Source organism: Calliopsis andreniformis, unplaced genomic scaffold, assembly GCF_051401765.1.
Source record: "Calliopsis andreniformis isolate RMS-2024a unplaced genomic scaffold, iyCalAndr_principal scaffold0022, whole genome shotgun sequence".
Taxonomy (NCBI): Eukaryota; Metazoa; Arthropoda; class Insecta; order Hymenoptera; family Andrenidae; genus Calliopsis; species Calliopsis andreniformis.
The window spans coordinates 7,073,285-7,096,215 of record NW_027480432.1 but is presented as its reverse complement, the minus strand read 5'-3'; the positions used below and the strand labels follow the sequence as shown (position 1 = coordinate 7,096,215).

The 22,931-nt window shown below is 45.1% G+C and overlaps 1 protein-coding gene across 1 annotated transcript in view; it reads right to left on the bottom strand.

Annotated features, from left to right (window-relative positions):
* The window catches only part of Ken (zinc finger and BTB domain-containing ken and barbie protein), a 34,516-nt gene extending 28,731 nt beyond the window's left edge, over positions 1-5,785 (bottom strand). Inside the window, exon 1 of the mRNA XM_076390688.1 lies at positions 4,971-5,785. The gene's annotated coding sequence lies outside the window, so the exon portion shown is untranslated. The remainder of the gene's footprint in view (positions 1-4,970) is intronic.
* Between the last annotated feature and the right edge of the window lie 17,146 nt (positions 5,786-22,931).

Below are 22,931 nucleotides of genomic sequence, written 5' to 3'. Positions count from 1 at the left end.
AGAAGCTGGAATTGATATATATAGATAGAATAGACAAAGATAGAAGAATTTTAGTTATACTATATCTTCATTATAAGCTCGTTTCTGTATTTAGTCTATCTTTAAATTGTCCTTTAAATTATTCCAAATTCAGCAGACGTATCTCTAAAAAATTATAGATTAGTCCTCTTGACTTTAACCCCTAATTAATCAAACACTTTAGTAATTAACTTTCCTCTAAAAAATTAGAGTAAAATAAGCTCACAAAATTACAAAAACTTGCACCGCCCAATAACCAGCGACAGAATCTCAGAACTATCACAAAGACTCCACGAGATTCAGAGTCAATCATCATCAACAGAAAAGTGACCTACCATCACCCAGTTAGTCCCACTAACCCTCGCCACAATCTCTCAACGTGTCCCACAAATCCTCAAGCAGCAAACGCCGTGCTCGAAAAAAGTCAGAGGACAAGTGCTGGCCCCAAGGATCCGCGAGCAATGGTTCACCAAGGGCCGATTATCAGGCTCCAAAATCAGAAGACTGGTGGCTGAGGAAGGAGACTAAGGACTTCCTCTCTCGTTGTGCGAATCGCACGCGCGGATTCCCACGGTGCGAGATAAGGCGGCCGCAGATAAAGCGAGGCACGAGAGAACAGGGGGCGAGATGGCCGAGGGGGGGAGGAGAAGCGAAACAAAAAGAGGAGGGAAAAAAAAAAAGGAAAGAGAAAGAATGAGCGGCGAGAGGACAGGGACGTGACGCGGGGGAGGGAGAGAGAGAAAACGGCGAGGACGATGTGGGAAAAGAGGAAGCTAATCAGAAGCGGAAGTACGCTCTGGCGAGGCCCGAGGCCTTGAGAAGCATATTCAGCCGCGCAGCTTTTAGCTCTTTTAATTGCAACTTCATTTAACGTGCCCTACACAGCGGAGCGCGCTGCCAATCCGGGGTCTCCACGCCGCGAGACCGCGTCTTAATAACCGTCTTATCGTCCGACGAGAAACCGTCTGAGAAGGGAGCAACAGCAACCGGACCGTGGAAGGTGAAAATGTTTGAGACAGGCTGGCGAGGGACGCTGAAAACGCAACGCTCCTTTTCGAGGGGGCACCTCCCACCTTCTGCCTCGGTCAGGGCAATCGTTTTCGGAGAAAGTACACCGTGTAGAGTTTTGAAAGTTTTCTCGCTGATTTTTCTCTCTGCTCGAGCTACGCTTTGGAACTTTCGGGGGAAACGCTGTTACGTAATCGGAGCGCACAAGCTTTCTAGCGATGCGTTTTCCTGGACAAGCAGCTGAGTTTCAGCGTCAGCTGATCTGAAATTGTTGAGCCCTGCGCAGCCTTCTGCTGATCGAGGGAAGATGATGGATCGAGTAAGAGTAAGCGTAAGAAGACTTCTTGGCGAGTGGTTAGTAGGTAGCAGATTGATTGGAGCTTCTATATACTTCTGGTTCCTTTTTGGTTGTCTTGGATTGAGTTTAAGCGCACTTGTTGCACGGTGAGAGGAAGGGATACGCTTCTATGTCAGTGTTACGATAGGCTACTTTGATACTTTGTAAGTAGACTGTGGATTGTTACGCATTTATGGGAAATTTTAATAGTTATGCCAAGAAAGCTATATAATTTACACAGCTTCCAAAGACCAAATATGGAAGGTTTAATGCATCTCATAATATTCAGAGGGTGAAACAGATCTTTAATTATATAGGTTTTATTCTATTAATTATGTTTATGAAAGAAGGAATTTGCATGAGCATCCTCAGTCCATTTATAACACTTTGTGTCTCTTTTAGTGTAATAGCATTATACATATGCAGTAATATATTATTTATATTTGAGTTGAAACCTATTTTTTCGAGATCACACTGCAAACTTGTATTACTGATACTTCAATAGCTCCAGAAATCTTCCAAATGAAAGTCCTTCTTCCGAAGACAATAGAGTAGCTTTCCAGAAATGTTATTTATTAATTAAAAATTCATTTGAATCTGTGAGTCGAAGTACAATGCATGTTCAAAATTAGCCACTTTCAAAGGATTTCAAAACTATATCTAGATCTCAGAGTCGAAGTATATTAAGTCACACAGAAAGTAAATGGATTTAGTACACTCTGGTACCAAGCTCCAGGATCTCAACATGTAAACTTTACTCAGAATGTAGGTTTGAGCTGTTCAACTCACTAATTCATACGTGTATTCCAAAAATAATAATTTTATAGTCCATCTCGACTACTAGAATTAAAGATAAATCCCAGACTCCTCCACTAACAGAGCCTACACTCGAAGTATCCAGTGTTAGCGTCACTATCACACCTATTAGGGTAGACTCATACGTCAAACCATTCAAGGAATGCGAAAAGCGACGTAACCAACAATTACTTCGCAAAATGAATCAGGACGCATTCATACCCAAGAAAAAGTCCATTCGAGGGCAGTGCGTTTATGCATCTACCCACGTCCAGCTAGATAAAACTGCTGCCACGGCACATTTCCATATCGCCCAACAGGGAAAAACTGCAAGAAAGTCAAAGGTACACGCAACACCATGCCCCTGATTGCAGTTATCTCGCGACACTTGTATTAGTTACAATCGACTCGCGATAATGAAGCTTTTTTTTTTCACTATCAGCTGCGAACACATCTGTACACCTTTGAATCGCAATTTCGCCGCGATTCGATGCCATCAATGAACGTAAGAGTCATTGTGGCAAAGCGACTCACGAACGCCTGGGCTCCAAAGCGACAATCGAGATGCCTATGTAAATCAAACGAGCAAAAAGTCTCGTAAAACGTTCGATGAATAGAGAAATAGGAAACGCTGATCCACCTGCTGACTGTCAGAAGAGGCATAAAGGAATGTTACGCAAGATCCACTGGGCGTGATTCACGATTGATTTCCTCGCCTGTATATCGATCATCTGAATCAATCCAATATTGATGGGCACAGGGAGCTAAGCTTACAGAGATTGTTCTCGATGAGGTATCTTCTCCCATCGAATGGTCGATATTCGTTACCAGCTTCCTCGTTAATTAATCGCTCGAAAGTCGTTGGTAATTGCCTCCCGTAACGAAACGATCATGCGCGATTGAACGACGCGTAGATCAGGATTCAGACGTTCGCTGTTTGCCGAAGAGCACGCGAGAGGTATTCAAATGAGCGTTCTCCTCGAAATGTGAGCGTTAACCGCTGTTAAACGTTCATTTGCCTATTCGTTTAATAATTCATTCGCAAACATATCTCCTACGGAGCGAGACAGGAGGTTTACGACGGCCCATGAAAACATTCTCCCTCCCCCGAGGTGTGATTTCGATGACTCAAACTATCGGACTGTCAGCACGAATCAGCCGCGTTATCAGACACGTTAAAGCACTTTTCCTGGCCTGCCCCCGTCTGTATCCTTATTTCGCTCGTAGATAGTGCACGTTTCGCAATCGTTTGTTTGTTTGAATTATTCTCCTTGGAAGTCGAGCGAGGAGAGCGAGGATTCCTCGCTGGTGACGGCCTAATGGAAATACCCTAAGCTCTCATCTGGACAGGATCGAATTGGCGGGGAATTTCATCGATTACGTCGCCTTTCCTTTTCGTCCAGGAAAGAATGCGCGACAGCAGAAAAAAATAGGATCACACGCGGAATTTCGACCGGTTCACCTTTCGAACTTGACCGTAATTTCGGTTTGCACAGCGGGGAGATTCGGATGCTGTACGCGTTCGGTCTATGCGAGACCGCGACAGAAATACATCCGAGAGATAAGGGCCGCATGAATACGAAACGGCGAACGCAAAGACGCCTTTCGACGAGCCCGACCTTGACTCAAGATCGCTTTTTCTTTACGATCCGTCATCGCGAGCCATTGATGACCACATCGTGACTCGCGAGCGCCTCCTTCGTCTTTTTCCTTTTTTTTTTTTCTTCCTCTCCTCTCTTAAAAACGGTTACGCAACTAACGCTCGTACCATAGAGCACCTGAACTTGAATTATACGTTCCAATGGAGTTTTTCTATCGTTACGTAACGGAGTCGACATTATCGATAGGCACGTTAAAAATTTCGCCGCGCCGTCATAAACGAAGACGATAGCGAGGATAAAGGTGAAAGTGGTATTAACCTGTTATCTCTCGCTCACGCTCGAGTAGCGCATATTTTGAAGCCGTATCTGTTTTTAAATTTGCCTTCGAAAAGGGGACGTGCATAGGTCAGTTAGTTTCTATTTTTACGTTCGAGGCGGGAATTACTGTTGCAAAAGTCAATAGTCAGTCTGTTCTACGAATGTATCATATTTTCTCGTCGTGCAATTTATCTATCTGTCTCTAGGTGAGCTGGACATCACGGCCGTTTTTGCTCCCAATTACGTCGCTCCTTTAATTTACGCTGTCTCTTGCAGTCGGTCGCGCGGAATGCTAGTTCACTGGGCCGCCAGTCACCTCATTATCGTTCGTTTTACTGTTTCACGCCAAAACGTTGTCGAGTAGATCGAGGAAAGAATTGGGAAAGCCTTCTGTGGTCATTTGCATTCCATCATCGACGTTCCCCATTGCCGCGGCACGTCTAGTGGTACAAATTCGTCGCGAGGTCTATGCAAATATTATCACCTGCGTCGTTCCACAGCCACATTTATCGGCGTGAGTAACGAGATTTGCAGAAGCTACGTATCACGTACGAACTCATTCATCGAGATAAGGAAACTCTCGCCGATACGTCTACGCTCGAATCTAATTACCAGATCGAGGCAGGCCACGAGGAAACGTTGACAAACAAATTACCATGCATGCAGTATCGCCTCGTTACAAGATCTTTGCTGACTTGAAGTTATTTAGAGCGAAATAGTTTGGCTTGCTTGTATCGTCATTCACATCTTTAGCAAGAGCAAAATGTGCCACCGTGGGTATAAATTGAACTCGGAAACGTGTTCCATAAATTTGCCGCCAACCTGCGAGCCTATATCGAGACAAAACTGCGTCTTATATACCTAGGTTAGCAAAGTACGTTCCATGTTCTCACCTTGCGATTTTGATCGTCCGCGCGTTATCCAATATGGTATCCAAAACTGAGAACAGGTTGGCGAACGCAGTATTTCCTTAAGACTCTCTCGAGGAGTCACGAAGCATCTCCACGAGCCGACGACCCGAAATCCCGTGATAGCGGCGACGAGAACGACGAGGCATACACGTGACGTACATTGATATACCGAAGCATGGATCACCACCGGCACGAGAAACAGATTGTCGCAGCGCGTTGCGGAGGAACGCAGACAAAGCGATCGGAACAAGAACGGAACGGGCCAGAGCGAACAGCTGAAAAAAGGCGGGACGATATCGACGTGTTGGCACTGTAGCACTTCACACTGGTGAACACGACCACATGGGACGCACGATAGCAGAGTGTGGTGGCAACTTTTTCCCAATCTTCGATAGCTGGAGTCTTCTCGCTCGTGGATCAAGAACGACAATCGAAGTCGACGGTTTCGGGGATCATCGGTGTCTCCTGTTGACGAGTACCATAGGCGTTGGTACCGCGGTGTTCACCTTCGGCGATGCCTCGAAATAGGGTTGGGATTCGAGGCAAACGTGTACCGTGTACGTGAATCGTAAGCACGACGACGATGACGACGACGACGACGACGTGGAGAACTTTTTTCCAACGGGGTCTGCTCCGTTGGCTGCCCAGGGTCAACCGGCTGGCTCCGCGCGCGGCACTTTTACCCGTTGGGTACTCTCAAGGACTCGGAGGTAGCTCCTATTCCTTTCTCTTATCCTTTCGCGCGCGCGCCTTTTTTATCCCGCTAACCTTTTTAAGCGCACTTTTAATTCCGCTCAGCCGCGTGTCTCCGCGGAGCGTTCGTAAGCTCTCGGGATCTTATTGTGGAGAGCAGCGGCAGAAAATCGACGGGTACGGTTGTCGATCGACGATGGGTCGAGAGAAAATCCAGTTCCAAGGCGAGGCGGGGTGCGAGGATTAGAAAAGCGCACGGTGATAGAGGCAGGGAAGAAAACAAGTGGATCCAGCCACATCCGGATCACCTTTCAGACTTGTCCTTCGCTACGCGTTCTCGGTCTCTCCTCTCCTCTTTCTCCCCCGTGAGGTGACTTCTTTCGCGGCTCGTCGTTCGCCTCTCGTCGTCGTCCACCCTCGAGAGGATCCAGAGCTCGTGCTCGAGCGGCGTATCTCCACTGCGTATCGTTGCCTTACAATTTCTCGCGGCGGATCACTTCTCTCCTTGTCGCTCCTGCTTCTCTTCTTCCTCTCTGCCTCTCCCTTTCTCTGTCTCCTTTCTCTTCTGGTTTTGTAATCCGTTTTACGAAACTCATGTAGCCCGGACACGGCGCGGCACAGGCGAGCGGGGCGCGATCGAGGAATTAAGAGACGGGCTCTCTGGCGTGTTCTGCTCGCGGAATCGGCCTCGTTCCTCCTCGCCGACAGGCCACCTCGTCGTTCCTTCGTCCCGGAAGCCGGATTACCGGCGGCACACGAACGACGACCTTGAGCACACGCGTTTGACAGCGGAGGACGCGGACCATACGAGAACGATCGTTTCCATCGCTTTCCACGCCGTATCGCGGCACCGTGAATTCGAACGGGACGTCTCGAGCGCGCCTGTCCACGGTGCGCGCGCGCGCGCGCGCTCTTTCACCTGTTTTTCGTCGGGGGACACCGTCGTCCAATCGAGAATTAGACAGAGATTTCACGAAGCGGCGGAACTAGAAATGACTCGGTTACACAATTCCACGCTTCTTTCCCGTTTCGTTTTGCCTCGTCTCGGCTGCTCCGCCGTTCCAATTTCCGACAATCGCTGGGTTCCTTCCGTGGGAATGGTTGCTCGCGAGGGCTCTCGGTTACGAGACACAAGTCGAAGAGAAACAAGTCGAAGGTGGGACCAAATCCGAAAGCCGTCGAGAGAAAGACAGAGGGAGAGAGTGAGAGACAGAGAGACAGAGGGAGCACGAGAGAGAGAGAGAGAGAGAGAGAGAGAGAGAGAGAGTGTGAGTGAGTGTGAGCGAGCGAGTGCGTGGAAGAGAGAGAGTGAGGAATATTCGGCTATGCCCAGCCTACGAGACAGGATCGGATTTTAGCGCGCTCCGCACGCGCTCCCGCGAGCCCAAGTCGGCGGTTTCAACTTTTACTTTCAGCTCTTACACAACGCGGCCCGCTTGGTACGTAAGCGGCGACCGAGCCACCGAGTCCTCGCTCTTCGACGCTTCTTCCTTTCCTCGTTTCTTCCTTTCCTTTCTCACCCTTTCGCCCCCTTTCTCCACCTTATCACGGTCCACTACACAGGACACTCTCGCCACCGCAATGGGGCCCCCACAGCGGACCCCGCGAAATATCTATCTGGTACGCGCGGGTCGCAATCCCCCTGTCGTTGTCGAAAGTGAACGGGGGGGCGCCCCGATGGAACTCTCTTGCGCGGCCTGTTCAAGCCTCTGACATTCTTCCGGGACGCCGAAAAGGACTGTCGTGGCAGGCCAGCACCGGGCCTGTCTAAAGCGCACGTGTGTCGACCGAAAGCACGTGCGGATGAGCACGTGTCTGGTGTTTTCGTTCGGCCAGGAACTCGCGGCACTGTTGATAACGGCCGCGGCGGCTGTCGCGGACTGGTTCCCCGGTCACGGAACGGAGTCGACGGGATTCACTGACGTTCGATCGAGTCGACACGCTCCCATAGGAGATCCCGGAAGCCAGGACGTGATCGGCCACGTGAAGGTGCACCTCTCCTGGACGGAAGGATCTCGCGGCGGACGACGCAGGGCGACGACGATAAACGACGATAACAACAACAACAACAACAACGCGGACGACGCTGACAGGCGGTCGGTTTCCTCGATTATTTTTCGCACTACACACACGCTGCACACCCGCACGTACGTACACAGTGTCGACACGCTCGATCGAGACGATATGTGTCTTTCGCGCGTGGTCTCTCTTTCTCACTTCGCCGGAGGACGTCTTCAGGGAGAGAGGGTCTCTTCCGGTCTCCGCGGTGTGTCTCACTGCTCCTCGATCCGTCGTAACTTTTGCGCAAAGCCGAGACCCTCTCTTACTCTTTACCTCTCTCTCTCTCTCTGTCTGTCTCTTTCGCTCTCTCCCTCCCTCTTTCTCTTTTCCTCTTGCGTCGCTTCTTTCTCTCTCGACCCTGTCTTTCTCTCTCTCTCTCTCTCTCACTCTCTCACTCTCTCACTCTCTCTCCTTCTCGCTCTTTCGCTCTCTTTCTCTTTCTCTGTCTGGTCCTAGGTAAACGCGGAGAGAGGTAGACCGGGCAGTGAGTGAGAGATGGTGGTGGCGGTAGCGGTGGTGGTGGTGGTGGTGGTGGCGATGACGATGGTGGTGGTTACTCGGATCCGTTGGTAGTGGTAACACGGTACTGCCCAAAACGTGTGTACACCATCCACCGATTGGAACGTCAGGCACACGGGTGACGGTGACGATAACGGGCGATGGTGGTAGTGACTGTGCCGCGGCGAGGTGGTGGTGGTGGTAGAGAAGAGGCCAGGTGGGCCCCGTGGCTTACAAGGCGAGCCCAGAAAGGGTTGAGGGTCCGAAAAGCACGGTTCTCTCTCTCTCGAGAACTCCCGGTGGAATACTCACGCTAGAGAGGAGGCCTCGCGAGCCTTGTGAGTTGGTTTGTAAAGGGACCGTAGTATTGGTTCCTCGTCGAGTGCCACCTCTTCCCTTCTCCCTCGCTCTCACGCCTGTCCCCGCTCTGGCTGTCTCTCTCCGACGCTTACTCTTTCCTCCCACCATCGCCCTTCCACCTACCCACCGCCTTCCTCCACTCTCCCTTTCCCCACTGGCGCTCTCACTATTACATTACAAATAGCTCTCTTGCCTAGGCCTCGTTTGTGAGGTGTTGCTCCTTTCGTGCACGTTCACGGGCGCCAGCGTGTGCGCCGCTGGATCGATCTACGTGTGCTGCTCGGTGCTCGCGTGTGCGTGCCGTGCGTGTGCCCCCCCGTGCACATGCACGAGAGTGCCGATAGGAGTGGAGACCTCGTCTATCCTCCTTCCTTACCCTTTCCTCCTCTCTCTGACTCCCTCTTTCTCCCTCCTCTCTCGCGCGCCGCGTCTTTCTCGTTTCTCTATCTAGCCGTATGCATAAGTCTAGGCACGGTGCGCGCGCGTACACGCACACGCGAAAATCGCGACCGTTCTACGCGACGTGTTCCCATCCTCGTCCTTCAGACGCGGCTCAGCAGAGGGCCTCTCCGTCACGGCAATGGTGTAATACAAAGCTCTGCTCGTGCACGTAATACGTAAGAATGAAGCGAGAGCAGACCCCATGCGACTCTCCTTTTCCCATCTACCTCCCTCCTTCTTTCTCTGAACGAACACTCCTCGCTTCCCCCTGGCCCACCGTTTCCGTTCTTTCTGCTCGTCCTCCTGCGAGCCTTTTCTTCCTGTGTCCCCCGTGTGTGTCTATAATTTCTATCTCCTTACTCCGTCTACTCCCGATTCCCCCTGTCTCCCTTTATCACCGACACGAACTTCATCGTTTTCTCCTCCTCCCCCTCGCTCAGCTCCCTCCCCCCTCCTCCACCCTTTCCCACTCTTTGTCTTTCCCGCTTCTTTTCTCGCTCCACCTCGGCTCCGTTCGCACGGATCGAGCGCGCATGCGCGACTCTTCAGTCTCCCGCGAACCGAGGAGAGCCGCTTCCCTCTTCCTTCCCTTTCCTCGTTCCTTTCTTTCTTTCTCTAGACTCTAGATCGCTCCCGCTCCGTTCCGCCGACCTTCCAACCCGTCTATTCTCTGCCCGTCACTCCCACGTGCTTTCTTCCTCCCGAAAACGCTGGCCCGCCGACCGACCAGCTGACCTAATCGGCCCGCGCGCGCCCTGCCCGCTCGCGTAGACCTCTTTCCCATCCGGAGGAATTATTATGTCGTTGCTCTAGTTATGCATCGGCCACGCTCTCAACCGTGATTGATAGCGAAATGCTTGAATGATTCTCTGGTAAACACCTTCGGCTTCAGGTTCCTCCGCGTTTACTTTAATTACGGGCTTAGCTCGCCTTTAGCGTCTCTTATCGTCGGCTCGGCGAACGTGCGTTTAACGCCTCGGAGACTGCCCCTTTCCATTTCGATCGCCTTTCTAGCGAAGACAATAATTATGCTCGTCCACGAGGTGAGAGAACTTAATTCAGTATCTAGCTACGATGTCAGATATTAGAGTAGGTGCTAGAGCCTTTTCATGGCGTCTTGGTGCCTTCTGCCCAGAGTCTAAAATCTTTCTGATGTTGGTTCATGGTTCCTGAAAGACTCGTTTTCTAAGTCAGTTTATGCTCCTAGTAGCCTATCTCGGTATTTTATTTTTCTATCCAAGATGACAATAATTAGACTTGTCCCCGAAGTGGACCTTAATGGAATATCAAGCTGCTACGTCAGACGCTAGACTAGGTACTGTAAATTGGTAGCCTTTTTGATGGTGCCCCTCTGGCGTTTCCTGTCTAGAGTCTTCTTGATATAGGCTCATGAATCATTCATGATTCTATAGCGAGAGACACGTTCCTGAAGTCAGTTTATGCTTCTATTATCCCATCCTGACATTTTATTTTTCTATTCCAGATGACAATAATTCCGCTCGTCCCCGAGGCGATAGAGCTTAATCGAATCTCAAGCTGGGACGTCAGCTGCTGCTTAAGCCGCCGTTCAAGCTGCTCCAAATTGGTGGGCGCGTTTCCGTGTCACGGTTTTACGTAACTGACGGAGAGCCCGCTGTCCCTTCGGCGAATTCTTTCATTCACTCGCGCAGAACCGTACGGCCGTTTCATTAACGTTTACCGCGCGAGCGTTTTACTTTTCATTGGGACTATTTATAAACATTCTTCGAAAGAATTTCATGGCCGACCGGTGCGGCTTTAATTCGAGTCGGTGCACCAGATACGCGATTGTTTCTTTGTCCCTCTTTCTCCGAGCTCGCACGACGGCCTACCCGCAGCTATTGCCATTCGTAGATTCGGTCAACGATGTGCACGCGTCCGGAGATTACGGCAGCGGCTGGCTATACTTAGAGCGGTAGACGAATTTCGCTCGAGGGTCGCTGCGAAAGGAGGTCGAGGAACAGCTGATGCGATATGCGCGGAACGCAGCTCGTGATAACGTCTTCCTTGGCTTTTCCTAGTAGATATTTTCGATCGATACATGGGATTGGTTCTAGAGAAAGATATGGGTCTTAGAAGGGCTGCGTTGTGGGCTACTGTGGGATCACGCCTGAGCAAATTTCAGTTGAAATGGAGGGAAAAGTGAACAGGTTTCTTAAATATCGAGAATTACACGAGTGCTAGAGAAAATGTGGTTTAAAGCTAAAATATTGATGAGAGAATTGTAATCTTTGTCTGTTGAATTTGGAGCAAGTTTCATTATTGTGTTCTACATACTCAATTCATATACAAAAATTGAGGGTTTATTAGAGTCTAATCTTCTGGTTCTGCTTTTTTTGTTTATGGTATTTATTTTATTAATTCATTTGTATAGGAATTTCTATTGAATTTCTTTCTACACCTGCTCCTGGAGACATTTAAACATTCCTACTCTGCACCCTTAAAAATGTCATCCCCCCAGCTATATAATAATTCGAATGCTGATCGATGAGAAATCTGTAACCTTTGGGTCCAATACGATCGCGCCAGTAAATGGTCTCAATCAACCTGACGACGCCCCACACTTCCAATCTGTAGGAAAAGCCTCGTTATCAAAATACCAAAGTAAACATCGTACTCGAAACTATTTAATTCATTTTGCGCTCGAATTTCACAATGAATAAACTCTCAGCTCGATAGAAGAGCCCCGAGTGTCGAGCAGCGTACGTTACGTCAAATATTTGCGCGCGTTATCAGTGTCGGTAGTAATTGCGTGAGATTTAATTAATTCGCGAGCGGACGCGTCGTCCCGCCTCGAAACGGGGCGAATTATCGTACTCGATACTATTTATTTATTTACGGTACGGTCTAAATTAAAAGAGCATCGAGAAGGCCAAACGCGTTGCGTAATCGTTACAGAGAGCACACGGTTGTTTATCATTACGCGCGAAAGAGAAGAGCGGAGGCGGTGGGGGAGGAAGGAAGAAGGGGCAGAGGGGTTAGGCGCGAGGGAGGAGGGAGAAAGAGGAAGAACCGAGGGGCAGAAGGGAAAACTTGCGGAGTCCTCTTCAACTGTGGCAGGCATGCAATTAAACACTTAGCCGCTTTTTTACATTCTCCCCCGTGTTTGTGCATTTCAAGATCTCCAACCTATCTTTATTAATTTCCACCACCTTTTTGCTTCATTTGCATCTTCCCCGCTCGTTTACTTATCACGCAGAGGTAATGGATTCTAGTTTTTGCCGTATCTCGAGCGAAGGAAAGGCTATCGACGCGTTGAGAGTTACGTCTGCGGTAAAAAAGTTTGAAGGAAAAATCGTCGAGAAGAATTTCGACGAGTCTTGCACTTACTTTCTACTGAATTTGATCTCGAAAGCGGTGTTAGAGGTTATGTAAGGCGTGTAGGTGATATACAACATTTCTCCTGTTATCTGTGCAATCTTATCAAGTTGGATGGTCTTTTCCTCGCCTGACTCATGCGACACTATAATTAGGGCAGTTTACTCTGCATGCTAAGACTGAGTAGTAGAACAGAGTGGAGTACTAGAGTACTAAGCTACCTTTTTTTGGAGTTCCTCTGGCGTTTTCTGTCGATAGTCTTCTTGATATAGGCTCAGTAAAGAGTTTATAGCGAGAGACAGTGTTGGAGTCAACTTATACTCACGATGGCCTATTTTGGTACTGTGAAGGACAGTGTTTCGTAGGCATGAATTCCTTTGTACTCAAGATCAACGAGCTAGTAACGAGGGAAGACGATACTTGCTATGAGCCCAGTTTTCGTTATAAACAACGGAGCTGCAGAGACATTTTTCTGATATTAATTAGTGTCTTGTCAATTGGACTCAAATTAGATATGTAAGGGCGAGTTTATATCAACACATAAATTAGTTTCAGAAATATGCCCACTACATTCTATAAGCTCATAACAAACTATAAGGAAAAAGAAACAGGTGTGTATTTTTCTGAGACCAGCCTGATTGCCTTATTTTCGTTTCCACAATGAAAAGATAAACAGGAAGACCCAAGAAATGGTAAAACTTCCATAATTTAAAGAGTCAAATAATATCAAGCTGTAACTACTGCAGGAACGACAACGACCTCATAAGGGGGGTTCACTGGATTTAAAATTGTTCGAAGGGTCCAGCAAGCTATTATGCAACGTTTTCGTTCAGGTTGCAAAGCTACTGAGGTGATCCATCATTCGTCACTGTCCAGAATCTCCCGAAGTAAACAATAGCTAGTCATACACTGGCACTCTTTCTGTGAGGAAACAGATTCTCTATGAAAAGAACGCTAGTTAATGCAACAGGAAAGGATTTCTATCGTTTCATGTTCCATTGACTAACATAGGCAATTTTTGGAGTAGAGTGTCATTATCGCCTGAACGATAAACACTATTACAATGACTACGTAATATCATTATCTTCTCAGGAATGAACATCAGTTAAAGTTTCTAAATTAATACGACGACGTGACCATAATTTTTCGATGTTATCCAAACGAAAGGTGACAAGCTATCTTCACCGAAAGAACACCGATGTATCTCTGACTATTAGCTAATCTGGTGTATCTAGTTCGCAAGTGTATCTAACTCGAACGACAGTCCAAGAATCCGTTGACACGGCGTGCTCAGAAATTATGGAACAACACCCCTAGGCCACTCGGTTTCTCGTGAGACAGTCTCACCCTCCTCCAGCCTCTCTCTTTCTCTTCCCTCTCTCGTTCTCTCGTTGACTCGCCTTTCTAAGTAACTCTCCTTACCTCCACCTCGTCCCACGAGGTGGCCGACGACGGTCGTACTTGCACCTTTCTCACAGCGCGACGCAGGTCTAGCCATCCCTTCTTTCCTCGTCCCTTTCACTCGAATCGCGCTGGACGAGGAGAGAAGGCCGAGTGAAATGCGAGAGGAAGAAGGAACCCGCGGGTGACAGGGAGAGGGGAAAAAGGGCATAGAACGAGGCTGGAACGAAGGTGCAACGGAATGGGATAAAAAAAGGGGCAAGAGTTGAAGGAAGAAAGACGTCGTGAGGTGGGACGAGGAAGAGGGAGGGAGGGAAGAGAAAGAGAATGCAGAATGAGAAGTAGAAAGATGGAGATCCAGTTTGACCGTATAGGTTAGATCCTCGTTGGTCTCGCGTATTTCGAGGTGACTCGTTTTATTGCGAATCCGGTTTGCTCCCCGGCACGGGAAGAAGCGCGAGGAGACAGGAAGAGAGGAAGAGAGAGGGCTGCGACGATGGACGACGAAGGAAGCGGAGAAGGAGGAGTCGTAGGGAAAGGAAAAGGGAGGGATCTTTCTTTGGTCGTTCCACCGACACGAGCCCTCCCTTTCTCCTCTTATTCAGCTCTAGCACGTTGCTCCGTTGCTATGTTGCTCGCTGCCGCTTCTGAGCGGAGCTGCCGCTGCTCTGGGACTCTTCTTGCTGCTACCGCTAGTTAGGAGACCGCCGCCGATGCGCACTACGCGCTCCGACGTTGTAGGTGATAGAGGTGACGAGGCTGGAAGGTGGTGGTCAGCTTCAAGGTTGCCACCTCGGCGACTTGCTACTTGCACGCGCGGTAACTAGGCGTGCTCCTTTTAAACCATCTCCTGGACAAGCTTTCCTGCCCGCAGGTAGACGATGCCTGTCATCGATAAATATTATCGTCTCGGTTGCATAATGGTACGCGGAAACGCGGGGCATTTCTGACTTGGGTGGGATTCGATGCTGTTGCTTGGGACTTGGGAGTATCTTGAGAGCGTCTAGCGATGAGTTTGAGAGGCGAGGAGACCAAGATTTGGGTCTCAAGAATAAAGTTTACTGCGTAGTTGCTTGGGTAGTAGCGATGTAATAAAAGGCAAGAATAATAGGACTTAATATCCAGCTGGGCCCAGTTTACTGTCTGGAGTTTGGTATTACGAGGATATCTGGATAATTATGTAGGCAGGGGATTACTGAGAATTCGATTGAAGAAAGGAGACAGAAATGAGGATTTTATTTAGCTTGGAAGGGGGCCTCGAAGACTTCCTTTTCAAAAGTTGTAGTATCCTGAAGATAGTGGTAGAGATCAGAGTGAATAAAAATCTGGAGCCTTAAAACAGACACCACTGTATTAGAGATTATATGGAGAAAAGATTGTTCCTTTTCTTTTTGAGATAATTTAAATTAGTTCATCTTCAATTCTCTCTAAATTGTCTCATCCATTGGTCCACGGATCTAGTATGAATAGCTTTTAGTCCATTGGCCTAAAGATCCAGTCAGAATGATGAAGTCTGGTCCAAAGATCTATTCTGAATGATCTAGTGATAGGTTAAAATGTAGCGATATGAATCGTATTTAATTTTCTTTGGGGTACGTCTGAAGGAGACGATGACATCATCAATTGATAGTTTCCATGATAGTTCATCAGACCGTCACGAAAGGATACTTTGGAAAAGTGAGAAAAACAAGTGTTTCCTCGAGAGTCGGTGATCAGCCGCGCCCCGCCAGGATTCGAGGAAAAAACCTTTCCATCGCGTATATACAGCTTCGATCGTCGAGCTAACTTACGTCATTTATGGCGCTTTGTCTTCCTGCTGGGAGTAGTATCGCGGTCTCGGTTTCTCGTAATTGATTACGAATTTTAGCATAATACCTTCTACCCAGGAAATTTAATTATACATTCCCAGTGACGCTATGAAAATTACGCTGGCCGAGGAATATCTCGCGAACCAGGAACTGTCGCGCGGGAGATATTGAAATGGTACCCGAATAGATTCCTCTAATTGTCACACAATGTCACGATAAGTATCGCGAGAGGCAGAGCCAATGAAAAAATGCTAGTTTCTCCGCGGAAAGATACGGCTCGCTCTAAAACCAGAACAAGGTTGTGCAAGCGCATGCACAGAGCGCTAACGTTGATAGGTAACTATTTTTGCTCCTTCGTGGACGCGTTTGTTTGATAAAATTTAAGGTGACTGCAGATACCTTTTCGCTGTCGTGGTCTCATCAGCTCTGAGCCGGTAGCAACCGATGTCTGTGTGCGCAGAGGCGTGCAAGTTGTTGACAATGGGACTACCGAGGCAGTTGATACGATTGTTCGTTGTGGGAGACTGTTTTTTATCCCTAGAACTCTAATATGGGGAACAGAGTGACACAGATGGGTAGCTAGAAAATTGATGAAAAAATATCTTGAGTTTTGATATAAATACGTTGTAGACATTTATTTGGTAATATGATTGATGATTAGTACGAATCTAGAGAGTCTAGATCTAGGTGAAAGATAATACTCAGGGGAAAATGTAGGGGAAAAATAATACCTAGTATTACACTGCTGGTCAAATGTAGGTATTTGGACATTTGTCTTCTTTTGACAGAGTGCAATTTAAATTCCAAGTAAAAGAGCTTGCAATGATTGCATCATTCATTAGTCTTGTGTATAGTAAGGCATCATAAATTGTGACAAACTTGATTTTCGTTTTCATACAAATTAGTTCCTCTAAAATATAATGGTGAAATTGGTTGCTAAAATAGTACACTTAATAAAGATAATATTATATATAGATTGATAAAGATAGGTGAAAGTACTAGCAAGTAACTTGGAACGAATTATCAATTATTAAAAAAATAATTAAAAATTCATTGATGACTACTTGAAGCAATAATAACCAGCGATAAATCGTCTATTCCTATTGCAAATTTTATAAACAATAATTTTAAGTTGTACTTTTAGGGAAGAATGTATGCCTAGAGAATTGTCTCTAAAAGTCACTAGAAAGAAAAGTCACTTTAATTTAAAGTTAATTTACGAAGTGAACGGAGCATACTGGTTAATCGTTAAGTTTCATCGTTGAAGTCTGGCAAGGAAGACAATGTAGAAGAAGTGTTTTCTGAGATAAGAGTATTACTTTGTTTTCGTTGAAGAAATTAACGGAACTTGACATAGTTTCGATTAAATCTCCACAATTTATCTCAATTTCTTCCTCATCGTATCAGATACGAATTACACTATCAGTGAATTTGATTCTTATCTTGATGGTCAGTTTTTTAAAGTTTCCTTTCAACAATGGGTCATCAATTTCCAGAGAGATTTAGATTGTGGATATTTCCAGACTAGATACAGTAGAAATCTTACGAAGTCTTGGTTTTTACTTAACCATGCTCAAAACTCGGGATAACAATTCACCATTAAGGCTTTAATTAGCATATTGTTTCTATATGTTTAACAGTCTTATTTACAGAAATCTGAACGAAATTAATATACCAAACTATTATGTAATTGAAATATCAAAAAATTTCTAGTACAATCGAGTAGAATACAGAAAGAAATATCAGAATTAGGATTACTCATCATAGACTCACTATTATCTTTGTAATTTTCTTAGAATTACTACCATTTTCCTTCTATGTCATCTATTAAAGCAAATATTAATCTCTAACAAATAAAGCACATTCATCCTGGAAAATGTTCTTTATAAACATCATAAACTCGCTGCTAGTTAAGGAATCGCGAGGCAATAACGAGTAAACACTGTATTCTTATGTACGTAGACCTAGCAATATGTGAAAACAGCATTAAATCTTCAGTTCACATTGTTTGCTGCCTTGTGTCTATTTTGCATATCTCTTTGTCACTTTTCAAGCAAACACCTCAACTTAACAGTTCTGCTCAAAGTTTCTTCATCAAGCTCCAAAAACAAAACAGGATGGCAACTTGAACACTGCCTCCATTTCTAGTCATTCAAGCATCACTGCTTAAGTTGCCTACTTAAGTCAGTAAGGGTAGCAAAGGAATTACGTTTTTATTCTATCCAGCAATAATAACGAGCACTCTTTCATAACTGTTCTAATAATAGCGGGAACGCGGATGGTCTGATCTATTTATGCGTCCAATTTGCTCCGTTCGCGAAACCACGTGCCGTTTTTGTCATGCAAAATGATTTCCCGTTCGAGACAGCTCCGCGGCGACATTGTCTCGTTTTCTGTTTCCAGCAAAAGCTAACCAAATAATCGAACGCTTTGCCCTCGAGTCAACCGAATCATTATTCATAAATTCACTGAAAGTCGCGAAACGATTCCTGGTACAGCAACATTGTCTCCTATCCATCCTGTCGTATCTCCATTCATTCATTCTGCCCCGTGCATTTGCATTTCACAGAAAGCGCTCGAGCACAAACGATTTCTTCTCGCGTACGTGTTCGAGCGCGTTCTCGTTCTACTTTGCGCTTTTTTGGTTTTATTTTGGCTTGGAGGGCTAAACTGCCGTTTAGGACACGTTGGCGCCTTCGATCCTCTTTGAGCCTTTTGGATGCTGATGGGGAATATTCTTTAGGGGCAAATTATAGCTTTCTGTGGAAGGAAATATTGACTTGTACTGATTAACGTATTCAAAATTGTATGATTCTATTTAAGAAAATGTATACACAGCATTTTTATGTGACTACTATGTGGCTACTTACAGGAAAATTATAGTTATAGTTGTAATAGATATAATTACTACATCAGATTATGTCTCCGTCAAAATTGATTAATTCATCTGTGAAGCATTTTTTTGTCAAATAATTGTAGAACTGAAGAAATTAGATATCGATATCCAGACTGTCAAGATGATAATTAAATTTTGCTAAGATTTAAATGAACGAATAAAAGATTAATTCCTAGTAATTAGTCAATTTACATCTCTGATTACCTACTTAATTTTATGCATTGTCACTATAATAGTAAAATGAGAAGAGGTGTAATTTTATAATAGGATATTTAACACAAATATAAGCACTTTAATTTTTGTATTACACATATAGCTAAATATTACAAAAACCTTATAAAAAACAGTAAAAGTAGAGGCTTTGTCCTTTAAAATGAGTTCAGGCTTGCTGCTGTACGATTATTTTTTACAAACTTACAGCAGTTCAAGAATTGACAATTATTTGGTTTTTAATTGAAGAGTGGAAATAAAAAAGGCTGTAAGTGCCATTTAAAAAAAAAATTGTTTTTCATAAAAAGGATATTTATATGAAAGCCAAAACCAATCAATCCTCTTCCTCGCAGCTTTAATTTCAACACTTTAAGCCTCTTTTACTTCTAATATAAATCTAAAATCACAATAAAGGATCTAGCTTTCAAGTATTTCTGATAGGTAAAGCATGGCTGCTCTTACTTTAAGACTTCAGTAATTTTTTTCGAGACTCATTCTGCAATATATTTCAATATCAAAAGCTCCCCCTTCCCAAGGAAGCCTTAAAAATTGATGTACGATTTTTTTTTCAACCAGCAGTGCTCCGAGCCCTACAATTTCAGACAGCAAAACACGCAGATAGTAGGTGTTCAGCCACACAAGACCCTCCCATTTCCAGTGGCAGAGAAAACCGTGACTCCGCGGGAGAGTGCAGTAATAGCTTAGGCTGATGTCATCCGTTAACCTTCTACTTTGCACGTTCGCGAAAAATGCTACTGCGCCGTCGCGCTCGCTGCCCCTCGCCGTATTTTTCCCCGACGGCGTCGATCCAACGACAAGACCCGACGAGCGATCGTAAAATTGCCTAGGAAGTAGCCAAAGAACCGTCCGATGCAATTACCAGTTACGTAATTAGAAATTCCGCGGTTGTTCCGCGGCTGTGTTATTGTTTCGCTAATTCCTGCGCCGCCAGCACCGCGGAGGAACGCGTTGCGCCAAGTGGCGAAACGATCGCGCATGAAAGGAGTCGCCGAGCGACGAATTTTTCTAACGACCAGCAGATAAGGGAGCACCTTTCCCGCGAACGTGTCCAGATAATGGCTGAGAGCTCTCCCGAGGCCCCTCGAGGCGCGAAAACGCTGGCCTCGCGTGCGCGCGCACAGGGGCCCGATGGTTTCCTCGAAGGTGGGGAAAAAAAATGATCGAGCATGAATAGCGCAACTGCAGTTTCGGCGAACAATGGCTGAGCGGTCGCGAGAGAAATTCAGGAAAAAATCGATGCGAACAGGAGTTGATGTAATCGCCACTTGGCGCAGACTCTGGTTATGAGACCTGCGAACGAGCCTTTCGTGAAAAATGGCAAAGTCTGATTCCAGATAAATGCTGCTGCGAGGAATTTTCGTTTCGATAGTCATCTACGTGATGTACGATTTGCTGCGCGATTGTGCGAGAATCTGAAACTGATACGGGCAAATTATGTGCGAAATGATACCTGGTGCATGCGAGCACCCAGACGCGTAGATTGTTTCAGATCGAGAGGAGAACCAGGAACTTTCTTGGGGATAACGATTTATTCGTTAGAGTTTTTATGGAGGATGCTTTTCATTCTCGCAGTAGGCTATTTTTTGCAATTTTTGACAAATCTATACGATTTATTTTAGCACTAGAATTTTCTAGGTGTCACGCTTAGTTTTTAAATTCGTCTGTTTGTAAACCTTCTTAAAATCATTTTTTAGCATTGTTGTAAGTATACTGTGAATTTTTAGGCATTTATGAGATAGCTCAATATAGGTACTACAAAAGTACATAATTCACATTCTATATAAAAATGTATAATATCTCACGAGTCCCATGTATATTACTATATGTATATTATCCCTGACAAAAAATCTTCGATTAGAGCTAGCAATATGAAGTTATTTAAAAATATTATATTATAGTTTCTGAAATGTAAAATGGTATCATATGAATACAAAACATATAAGAGTATCAGATAGGTTGGTTATCATAGTATTTTACATTTTCAAAAACACGAATTTGTATAAACACCCATAGTCCAACTATAACCAAAGCTGCACAATAATCTACGTACCTAAATATACAGGGCTATCCACTTAAATAAGGCCACCTACATATCTATTCTAATATAAAAACTATTTTATTTGATACTTTGAAAAGAAAAAAACATTCCTTGCAATATATTATTCCCTCGATACCATTGAAATTGCCTGTAAAATATACTATTTGTGTCATCACAATTATAAAAAAAAAATAGCTAGGTGGTCTTACTTGCTTGGACCACCCTGTATTAATACAAGTGAGTGTACTCTTCTGGTGACGCTCGAAGAAGGCAACGGTCATGGTGTTTTCACGTGTCACCAGACCATCGTCGATTACAGCGAGATAAAAATGTGTTTGCTCAGCAGTTGAAAGTGTTGTAACACCATCGACACGTGGGCTGCGCTACTGGCGAACACCAAGGAGCCAGCGCCGCGATAGGTGGGCAACGGTTTGTAAAATTTCTCTCTTTATCGTTTCGCCCAGAGTGACGCGCCGTATTAATTGCTAGGCGTGCCCGAGGGTCAGCCGCGACGCGATAAAACGAAAAACCCTGATAAACTAGCCGCGCGATCTTTCGTTACCTTGATCGTCGCATCGTTAAGTCCCACGCGTACCTTTTTTCCTCGCCTTTTTCTAGGCGAACCTCCGTGATCTCTCTCATCTGGTCGCCGGGCACGGCAGACACGGCATTGCAGCGACATTACAGATCATTATGTAATGTCATAACGTTATGTGAACGTTTTACATTCGATGCCTTGCACCATTGCGGTTTCAAGGTCTTTACATTGTTGTTTGTACAACGAGTTAACGCGTCGCTGCCATCCAGGGACGTTCCGCCGGAGAAAATCCCAACGGCACCAGGCGACGACGATTGCAATAAATTTCATTTCCAGCCTCGCTGTCTCGAAATACTATATTTTTGAACCAAAGCGTGTTGTAGATTTCTTGAGAGTCGATTTTGGGAGACACAGCGAGATGGGGACCTTTTTGGCAATTTTGTTTGAACCTCTAATTGTCGACTTTTATATGAAACTCTAGTGTATACTACAATCTTATCTGAAATGTTATTGTTATAGGTTGTATTAAATTTCTATATAGGATGAGTCGCCTAATATTATCACTTTTATTTAAAAATATATGTAATGCAGGTTGAGTAGTTTCATGTTTCGAGGAAAGTTAAATTTGTTATTTTAATTGGAGTCATATATCTTTTAGAGCATTCAATGCAGTTCGACATTTTCTACAAAAAAGTATTAACATATATATATAAAAAAATAATTACTTTGAAAAATGTTTTTGTTTTAGTAGAATTCTTGAGATATTATCGGTCTCTTCCTAAATTTAAATAAAAAATTTATTACTCATTATATTATGCACTTATTAGTCTTCTTAGTTATACTTCACTGTATGTATTATTTAAATGTTGCTTTCAGTATTTATCATACCAATTTACCGAAGGTGCAATAAGAATAAATAATTGCTAGAAGTAAGAAGTAGGTGCCATTATTGCTTTATCTTTCTTTAGTGTTTTATTTTGAAAAATTAAAATATCTATCTATTTCTTTGCACTGATGGAATCTTAATTGTATTCAACCTACAATAATTCTTTTATAGAGTAGGTACGTATGAGATGAAAGAAATTTGATTACAAAGGCATTTACATTCTGCCCCTAAAGCCAAGGAAAATTATATTTTCAGTCCACAACTTCCCAACTCACTAATACTTGAATAATCACTACCATTCTAGACCAGTTTTTCCAGAACTTAAGGTACCATCTTTCCAAACACAGATTACCCATTTTTTTAACATTCTCCCCAGGGAAAGAGGCTTTGTCAACAAATGATGTTTACTCAGCTCAGAATAACTGTCACGAAAAAACCTTACAACCCTCGCAACTTTCAAGATTTCTGGAGAGTTACGGTGCCACAGGGTTGAACTTCAAAAGGGATTCCTTTGAATCGGCCATCCTCGGCCATCCCTTCGTATTTAAGGCTCGAACCCTTTCCATCGCTCGAGTTCGTCGTAACTGGTCCTAGGCAAATAAACACATCAATAAACCGTGGAAAGTGACAGACACAGGCGAACAATAATTTCGGCGAGGCTGAAGCTCCTCCAACCCCCGCAAACGGGGCGCGTCGTAAACGTTAATTACTCGAGTAGGTATAAATAAGGGTTAACGACGGATTGCCTGTTTCCTG